The sequence below is a fragment of the Crocuta crocuta genome, unplaced genomic scaffold (assembly GCF_008692635.1).
Source record: "Crocuta crocuta isolate KB4526 unplaced genomic scaffold, BGI_CrCroc_1.0 scaffold126, whole genome shotgun sequence".
Taxonomy (NCBI): Eukaryota; Metazoa; Chordata; class Mammalia; order Carnivora; family Hyaenidae; genus Crocuta; species Crocuta crocuta.
The window spans coordinates 5,738,528-5,747,021 of record NW_027531000.1 but is presented as its reverse complement, the minus strand read 5'-3'; the positions used below and the strand labels follow the sequence as shown (position 1 = coordinate 5,747,021).

General features: G+C 40.0%; 1 pseudogene; it reads right to left on the bottom strand.

Annotated features, from left to right (window-relative positions):
• Positions 1-1,189: 1,189 nt before the first annotated feature.
• LOC144236971 (heterogeneous nuclear ribonucleoprotein A1-like) lies at positions 1,190-4,141 on the bottom strand (annotated as a pseudogene).
• Between the last annotated feature and the right edge of the window lie 4,353 nt (positions 4,142-8,494).

The following is an 8,494-nucleotide window of genomic DNA, read 5'->3' as shown; positions in this document are numbered from 1 at the left end:
AAACTGAGACTTACAGAGCTTGAATAAATTGTCCAAGGGCCCTGTGCTAGTAAGGGGCAGAGCTAAGATTTGAACCCTGGTCTGGCTGACACCAAGCCCATGTATTTTCCCTATACCATTCTTGGTAGAGGAGCACTAGACCAAGATGACTGATGGCCCAAGATTTATAAACGTCCTCCCTTCAGAAAAGGAATAGGAGAATGGGACACCTGGGTGGCTCAGTCTGTTAAGCGTCCGACCTCGGCTCAGGTCATTATCTCATGGTTCGTGTGTTCGGGCCCCGCGTAGGGCTCTGTGTTGACAGCTAGCTCAGAACCTGGAGCCTGCTTCAGATTCTGCATCTCCCTCTCTCTCTGACCCTCCCCTGCTCACACTGTCTCTCTCTCTCTCTCTCTCTCAGAAATAAATAAAACATTAAAATTTTTTTTAAAAAAAAGAAAACGATGGGAGAAATGTAGCATCAAAATAAGACGATGACAAATGAAAGCAGAATAAACAATTGTTGAGGACAGTTGGTGTTGCATAGAAGTGGGGAATTATTTTAGGTGAGTCTTAAATGAGGCTATGCCAAGGAAGAGAGGAAATTGAAGAGTGCATAGTTGTTTTTGTCTTAAAAAGTCAAGGAATGAGCTCATGGGCAACGACAGTCTTTTTCCTTTCACAATCTGATGGAGAAGTTTCGGACCTGAATTCTTTATTAAGAAATGCTAGGTAATCAAATGAATATTGTCTTACTTAATCTTTGGTTTTGTAGAACTCCAATTAGTTTCCTGGAATCCTTGAAGCTGAAGTGCATTGAAGGTTAATTTCATTTATTTATTTATTTATTCATTTATAAAAAGACAGTGTCATGATCGGACTGTTCCATCTCGCAGTCAGCAGCATGAGTGCAAAAAGAAAAAAAATCTACGTTAAAACCCTTTGTGGGAATGCTTTACACTTGTCACAGAGACTAAAATAACCTGGTATTCAATTAGTCACGATACAGTCCCTGAGTTTTCTGCCCATGAACATGAGTATTGCCCAAAACATGTCTTCTTTGTAGCAGTTAGGCTCTGCCCCCACTGTGCTTGGCTGAGTTCACCAAATGTTGTAACCTGTAGTTCCGTGTCCGTTCTCTGGCTCTCCTCTCCTCTCCCCTCCCTTCCTTTCCTCTCCTCTCCTGCTAAGCTTTGTTTCCTGGCAGTAATTAAAACCTTCTGCTACTGCCATAGCTACCCCTGCTCCTGGAACCGTCATACCCGCCTTGGCTTCGTAGTTTGGCAAAGTATTGGCCGCCACCACCATAGGGACCAGGGCTTCTCCCTCCCAAAATTTCCTCCTCTCATGGGTCCAGAATTTGAAGAGTGATTGCTGGAATCGCCGAAGTCATTATAGCTTCCACCACCTCCAAAGTTGCTTCCATCATTACCAAATCCGTCATAGCTGTCTCTTCTGTCACCATATCCACCACCACCTGGACTGCCACCAAAGCCACCTTGTGCACTGAAATTTCCTCCATGACCAAAGTTGTCATTCCCACCAAAACTACCTCCATGACCACCACCAAAGTTTCCAGAACCACTTTGAACTCTTTGGCTGGATTAAGTGCTAGCTGTCTGTTGCTTAGATAGAGCTTTCCTTACTGGATAGTTGTGGCCATTGACAATCTGGTATTTTGGGGTATTTTTGTTGTTTTTAATTTTATTTAAATCCAAGTTGGTTAACGTATAGTGTAATAATGATTTCAGGAGTAGAATTTACTGATTATCACTTACCTCTCATACCCAGTGCTCATCCCAACAAGTGTCCTCCTTAATGCCCATCACCCATGTGGCCCATCCCCCCACCCAACATCCCTCCAGCAACCCTTAGTTTATTCTCTGTATTTAGGAGTCTCTTATGGTTTGCCTCCCTCTGTTTTTATCTTATTTTTCCTTCCCTTCTCCTATGTTCATCTGTTTTGTTTCTTAAATTACACATATGAATGCAATAATATGATATTTATCTTTCTCTGTCTTATCTCATTTGGCATAATNGCGAAAGTCGGACGCTTAACCGACTAAGCCACCCAGGTGCCCCAAGATTTCATTCTTTTGATCACTGAGTAATATCCCATTGTATAAATATATACCACTTCTTCTTTATCCATTTATCAGTTGATGGGCATTTGGGTTCTTCCCATTATTTGGCTATTGTTGATGCTGCTGCTATAAACATTGTGCCCCTTCAAACCAGCATTTGTATCCTTTGGATAAATACCTAGTAGTGCAAATGCTGGGTCATGGAGTAGCTCTAGTTTTAATTTTTTGAGGAATCTCCATACTATTTTCCAGAGTGGCTACACCAGTTTGCATTCCTACCAGCAGTGCGGAAGTGTTCCTCTTTCTCTCCATCCTCACCAACATGTTTCCTGAGTTGTTAATGTTAGCCATTCTGACAGAAGTGAGGTGCTATCTCTTTGTGGTTTTGATTTGTATTTCCCTGAGAATGAGTGATGTCGAGCAACTTTTCATGTATCTGTCAGCCATCTGGATGTCTTCTTTGGAAAAGTGTCTGTTCATGTCTTTTACCCATTTCTTCACTGGATTATTTGTTTGTTGAGTATTGAGTTTGCTAAGTTCTTTTTAGATTTTGGATACTAACCCTTTATCCAGTATGTCATTTGCAAATATATTTTCCTGTTTCACAGATTGCATTTAGTTTTGTTCATTGTTTCCTTCACTGCGCAGAAGCTTTTTATCTTGATGAGGTCCCAGTAGTTCATGTTTGCTTTTGTTTCCCTTGCCTCTGGGGACGTGTCTGGTAAGTTACTGTGGCCGAGGTCAAAGAGGTTGCTGCCTGTGTTCTCCTCTAGGACTTTGATAGTTTCCTATTTCACATTTAGGTCTTGCACCCATTTTGAGTTTATTTTTGTGTGTGGTGTAAGAAACTGGTCCAGGTTCATTCTTCTGCATGTCACTGTCCAATTTTCTCAACACCGTTTTCGAAAAACTGTCTTTTTTCCATTGGATACTCTTTCCTGCTTTGTTGAAGACTGTCTGGCCATACATTTGTGGGTCCATTTCCAGGTTCTCTATTCTGTTCCACTGACGTATGTGTCTGTTTTTATGCCAGTACCATACTGTCTTGATGATTACAGCTTTGTAATACAGCTTGAAGTACAGAATTGTGATCCCTCCAGCTTTGGTTTTCTTTTTCAGGATAACTTTGGCTACTCAGGGTCTTTTCTGGTTCCATATAAATTTTAAAACTGTTGGTTCGAGCTCTCTGAGGAATGTGGGTGTTATTTTGATAGGAATTGCACTCAATGTGTAGATTGCTTTGGGAAGTATTGTCATTTTAGCAATGTTTGTTCTTCTGATCCATGAGCATGGACTGTTTTTCCATTTCTCTGTGTCTTCTTCACTTTCTTTCATAAGCTTTCCATAATTTTCAGCATACAGATCTTTTATTCCTTTGGTTAGATTTATTCCTGGGTGTTTTATGCTTTTTGGTACAATTGTAGATGGGATTGATTCCTTGATTTCTCTTTCTGCTGTTTCATTATTGGTGTATAGAAATGCAATCGATTTCTGTACGTTGATTTTATATCCTGCGACTTTGCTGAATCCATCTATCAGTTCTATCAGTTTTTGGGTGAACTCTTTTGGGACAATGTGGTATTTTTGAATGGCATTCTTGTCTACAGTCATGGTCATCAAATGTTACAAAAGCAAAACCTCTCTTCTTGCCCATGGCCTCAGCCAATCCTAATTTCAATCACTTCATTTTTCCCATACTGTTCAAAATAATCTCTTAGATGATGTTCTTAGTGTCTTCTTTAATGCCTCCAACAAAAATGTTTTTCACAGTTAAGTGGGCATCAGGCCTTTGAGAATATTTACCTGAGGCAGACGTCTTTGGTTCCACAACTCTCCCATCCACCTTGTGTGGCCTGCATTCATGGCTGCGTCCCCCTCTTTCACAGTGACAAATGTGACAAACCCAAAGGCTCTAGAGTGCTGGTTGTTTGGACCTCCCATTGCTGCACAGTCCTTGAGCATTGTTCTCCCTTGCTCAAAATGGCTCCTCAGACTCTCATCAGTTGTTTCAAAGCTCAAACCTCTGAGAAGAGCTTTCACAGCTGTTCAGGCTCTTTGGGAGACTCTGACTTAGACATGCTGGTGGTGGGAAGGGAGACTTTAATGATGCTTCCTCCATGGCATCCACAGGCAGAAAGGCTAAATTATCATCATTTTAAAAGATTTTTTTTTCGGGGTGCCTGCATGGCTCAGTCAGGTGAGCCCCCGACTCTTGATTTCAGCTCATGTCATGATCTCACAATTCGTGAGTTGGAGCCCTGCCCTGGTCTCCGTGCTATTGGTGTGAAGCCACCTTGGGATTCTCGCTCTTTCCCTTTCTCTGCTCCTTCCTGCTCGCAAGCTCTCTCTCTCTCTCAAAATAAATAAATAAACTTAAAAATTTTTTTTCATTTCAAAGACATTTTCTCGTATGTAGAAATTTGATAGACATGGATATTTATTACACAAGCCATTTTTAGATGCTGGGGATTAACATTAAATTGTAATTCATGAAAGACATTTAGGCAAAGGCTGACATAGTATGATGGAGATGGTGCTGTTTGGTGATCTAATACTGGGGTTGGCAAACTTTTCCTCTAAAGGCCCCGGTAGTTAATATTTTAAGCTTTGTGCACAATGCAATTTCTCTTCCAACTACACACCTCTGCTGTTGTAGGGTGAAAGCAGCCATAGACAGTACATGAATGAGTATGGGTATGTCCCAGTAAAACTTTATTTACAAAAACTGATGGTGGGCCAAATTTGGGTCAGGGGCTCTTGTTGGCCGGTCCCCACTCTCACATAATACAAGATCCAGCTTGAAGATTATGCCCCTTTAGCATTCTGTCTCAAAGTCCTTGTCCAAATGAGCCTTGTGTCACAAGTAACTCAAGGAGGAATTATACAACATGTATGCATATTCTCTATTATTGCTTCACTAAAGTTGGATTCTGTGACCAGACAGCCAGAACCAGAGTTTATGTTGTGAAGATGTGGGGCTATAGCATACAGCTGGTCGGGCTGTCCCCTCCCAAAAGGCTTTCGGCCGTAGGAGCTAAGAGACATGGAAGTCTAGCTAATGCTAGGCTGCATCCACTCAGGGGAAGGGGAATCTTTTTCTAATTCTTCCATCTAGAGAAAGAGCCTTTTTCTAATTTGTCTACTGGGAGGGATGTCTTTTGCTAATTGTGATAATGGCGCATGGAGTGTGCTAACAGAGGCCCTGGAAAGACCTACGAACCTGACTCATATCCTTCCCAGCTTTGTGGCTACCACTTAAAAAGCGACCTTTGCATGGCTCTTTAATAAGAATTAATTGGAAGCCATAGGGTTTGGCGCCATCATCCAGGAATAAGACACTTCAGGCCTGAGAGATATTAAGGGTAGCTGTTAACGATTGACTATTGCAACCAGAGCATTGGGAGATTGTGTTTACTCTCTCTGATTTTGGTTTTAATAAACTGTCGTGGACTTTTAAAAATCCTAGCCCTCTGAAACATTAGGAAAATTATATAGTTTACATAATGGGCCATTATTGTCAAGGGGATCAAATGCTGACTTCGGGTAATAGACGGTGTGAGGAGGCTCAAATTGTCTATACTTGTTTTTCGATGAGATTCCCCATTAAACTGTGATCAGTTGTTTAAGGATTGTGTTTAAAATTTGCTCCTTCTTCATGTGACATCAGTGAAACCTGTTGTAAGTTGTTAAGAAAAATGCTGACATTGACTTGTTTTGTTTACTTAATAGGACTAGTGTTATTGTTTTTATTATTAAAAATTCCTCATAAAAATTAAAACAAGGCTAAAATATATAAAGGAAAAACTGAAGTCCACTGTGTTTTCTTGGCCTTTGTGTATTGCTGAGAGATAAGTGTCCTAAGTCAGAGCTATGAAAATGTATCTTTGTACATTTTCTTCTAGTATTGTTTTATTTTCCTATTTAAATCTTCAAGGGGAATGGATCCTATTTTGGGGTATGTTGCAAGGTAGGACTTTGACTTTTCCATCTAAATAAGGAACCAGTTTTCAACCATTGGTTGACTACTCCATCATGTATTACTATCTAGGAGAAGTGCTTTATGTGTATTTCCATCGTGTCACACAGACTCTGAAAAAGATATTCATCTCAAGGGGGGAGGTTTCATCGTATCAGTAAGTTTTACTGCTTCATCAAGAACATTCATAAGTGAAACTGGTATTTTTTTTAACTGAAAGTGGCCTATGGGGGTGAATACAGTAACTATGCCCACAGCTTGGTCCCCTGCCCTGATGTGTATCAAGGTACCATCAGTTGTACCCACTGTTGTCTTTGTATTATCAGTGCACATGTCAACACAGTGAAAAAGGAGAAAAAGCAGATCATGTTTTAGTTTTATTATGAAAATCATCTTGACCTCGCAGACCTTTCTGAAAGGGTCTCAGAGAACCACTGCAATGGTCTGCAAGTTCCAGGAGAGTAGAAATTCTGTCCATCTTGCTAGTCATTGAATCCCCCGTGTCTGGCAGGTCGGAGGACCACAGTGAATACTTACTGAATGAATATGTGTTGCCACCTGTATCAGTTAGCTTTTGTAGTGATAATTACATATAACAAATAACCACATTATATCAGTAAACTTGTTCTACTTCTGCACGTGCTGGTTGCTTGGGATACCCCTGATCTTGGCAGCGTTTGCATGGGCAGCTCTTCTCCTTGGGTCTGGTCCGTGTGTGAGCTGGTCTCACTCGGTGCTTTGTCTCTCATCCTTCTTTGGCCAGTGAGCTAGTCAGGGCCTATTGCAGAGATACAGAGAGAAACCAGAAACACACTGGGCCTTTCAAACCTTGAAAGAGGGACTGTCACTACTACCCATATATTTTTGCCTAGACAAGTCACATGGCCAAGCCCAGAGTCAAGGGGCAAGGAGGGATGCCTTGTCCACAGTAAGGTTATGGCAAAAACTTGGATGCAGAGAGATAGGGTTGAAGAACTGAGACCCAACAGCTAATAGGGAGACCAGCTTATCCCAGTTTCCCGGGATTTTTCTGGATTTACCACTGAAAGCCCCACATTCCAAGAAACCCACCCCAGTCCCTAAAAACCTGGGACAGTCGGTTACCCTAACCAATTATACTCCCCAGTATATTTTGAGCTATAAGCAGGTTGACAATTGTATGATGTGAGACCTGGTCCCATTTAAAATTTTTTCTCACCCACTATAACTTTAGATGAAAATATTTAATAGAAAACAACTGGTTATAATTGGGGAAGGGATACATCTTTTTTAATGATTTTAACCCTTCACTAAAGAAAACCTGTTCCGTGTATATAGAACTATTAGGTCACACATTAATATGGTGCATTTTACTCGAACACATTTTTAAACCATATACTAAGAAAATTCAATTTTAAATGTATACATACTCTATCATTTATATGTGATGAACTATGGTAGCAATCTCTTATATTTTGCAAATATCCTTTAACATTTTCTTCAATTCAGTTCATTTTTATATCCTTAATCATGAAACTATAAAAACAAGATGATATTGTTACTGGTACCATGTAATTATGTAACAGCTCATTGGGCAAGAAAGAGCACATTTAAAGGAGTGATGTAAGCAAAGGATATTTTGGAGGTATTAATGACCTTGGGTATCGAAGCTGAGAGACTGAAGCAAATTTATGGGGTTACATTGCATCTTTTGCAGTTAAAACGCAAGAGAGAAATAATAAATCAGCTGAATCGTTGTAAGAAAATTGAATATTGTGTAGAGAGATTAACAGAACTACACAGGGATTGCGAGATGTATATGCCTGTTGCTGGGAATGGTAATGAGAGTATTGGAAATGAATGGTCCTGCATCGTCCTTGAAATATCATTACCTGTTGTTCAGAAAGATCCAGTTCCCATTTGTATTTTTCCTTAATGTAATACATGTGTTTGCACCCTTGTTTGGTGCAGTGGTTTGAAATGTCAGAAATGTTCTCTAATTCCAGTAGAAAATAACAATGTTCCAGAAGCTCAAAAGAGACTTTTTAAAAAATCACTAATGCTTAAAAATATGCCCTTTTAAAAATATAATATTGGAAACCAATGAATCCATTCTTGCTCTCAAATGAAGATGAATATTTATTAAAAGGATTGACTACCACTACAGAAAGACATCGATGAAAATGTATCAAAAATGAAATAACAATTAAATATACATTATATGTTGGGAGTATTTTCATTCACTATTGTTCTTAGCACCAGCGATTAAATATTTAATACACAAGAATAAAGCTTTATACCCTAGTGCAACAATGATCTCTATGTAATGAAGTCAGCTGCCAAGGTCCTATTTTTTTTTTTAATAGTTTATTGTCAAATTAGTTTCCACATAACACTCAGTGCTCATCCCCACAAGTATCCTCCTCCATGCCCATCCCCCCTCCCCCCCCATCCATCAGTCCTCAGTTTTTGTCAG